The following is a 1,384-nucleotide window of genomic DNA, read 5'->3' on the forward strand; positions in this document are numbered from 1 at the left end:
AAACCCATGGTGTTTTTTAGGCACTCGTGGGGCACATTACCAGGAGACCCTTGTGCATCCCAATCCCTGGCCAGACACAAGATGCAGCTCCATTCCTGCCAGAAAGGCATTAGGACTTAAAGTGGAGGTTCACCTGGAAATGTTAATTTTTAACATTAGATTGAGGCTCATTTTGTCAAGGGGAATCGGGTATTTTTTTTAAAATCGAAGCCGTACTTACCGTTTTAGAGATGCATCTTCTCCGCCGCTTCCGGGTATGGTCTTCGGGACTGGGCGTTCCTACTTGATTGACAGGCTTCCGACAGGCTTCCGACGGTCGCATCTATCTTTCCGAAAGTAGCCGAACGTTGGTGCGCAGGCGCCATATAGAGCCGCACCGACGTTTGGCTTCTTTCGGCTACTCGTGACGCGATAGATGCTACCGTCGGAAGCCTGTCAATCAAGTAGGAACGCCCAGTCCCGAAGACCATACCCGGAAGCGGCAGAGAAGATGCATCTCTAAAACGGTAAGTATGGCTTCGATTTTAAAAAAAATACCCGATTCCCCTTGACAAAATGAGCATCAATCTAAGGTTAAAAAATGTTTTTTGGGTGAACTCCCGCTTTAAGGAGAGCCTGTCTACAACTGGGGACAAGCCTAGCAAACCAGGCCAGGTTCAACCAAGCACCGCACGCATGCGTTTGCAAATGTGTGTGGACAAAACCGCTGTTTTTAACGCATACTGTTAGACAGGTTAATTGGTTGTTCTGCGAGATGGTCGGTAAGTAGGCTTGGTTTTTCCCTGGGCATTCCCCATGTTTTGTTGTTATCAACCAAGCACCCACCCTATTAGTTCAAGAATTACTAACTGGTGCCCTCCCTTGGATAGATGCACCAGCGTTGTTCCAGAAAACTGATAAGAACAGACACTCCACTTGATCTTAGCCAAACAGCAAAGAAGCGATACATACATACACATACTAGGGCCAATTTAAACAAAAGCCAATTAACCTACCAGCATGTCTATTGAGTGCTGGAGGAAAGTAGAGCAAATCCACACAATCACATGGGGACCATGCAATGGTAAAGTCATGGTTGGGATTCAAACCAAGGACCCTAGTACTACAATACCATTCAAACTTCATGCATTGATAATGTCCTGGTTGGGATTCATACCAAGAAGCATAGTAATGCAGGCTAGGAGTGCTAAGCACTAATGACGGTCATAGACGGTTTGAATCTCGGCCGGTTCCTGCTCAAACCGTGTATGGGCAGGCTGAATGTACCAAGTTGATTGATCAATCAACTTGGGTAAAACCAGCCTACTGGATTTTACTTGTGATTATCGCTAGCAGCTGGAGAAGATAATGGCTTGGCTGGAGAAGACAATGGAGCAGACAATGA

The 1,384-nt window shown here is 46.3% G+C and overlaps 1 pseudogene; it reads right to left on the reverse strand.

The window, feature by feature from the left end:
- Nucleotides 1–828: 828 nt before the first annotated feature.
- LOC120929989 lies at nt 829–945 on the reverse strand (annotated as a pseudogene).
- Between the last annotated feature and the right edge of the window lie 439 nt (nt 946–1,384).

Source organism: Rana temporaria, chromosome 2 (assembly GCF_905171775.1).
Source record: "Rana temporaria chromosome 2, aRanTem1.1, whole genome shotgun sequence".
Taxonomy (NCBI): Eukaryota; Metazoa; Chordata; class Amphibia; order Anura; family Ranidae; genus Rana; species Rana temporaria.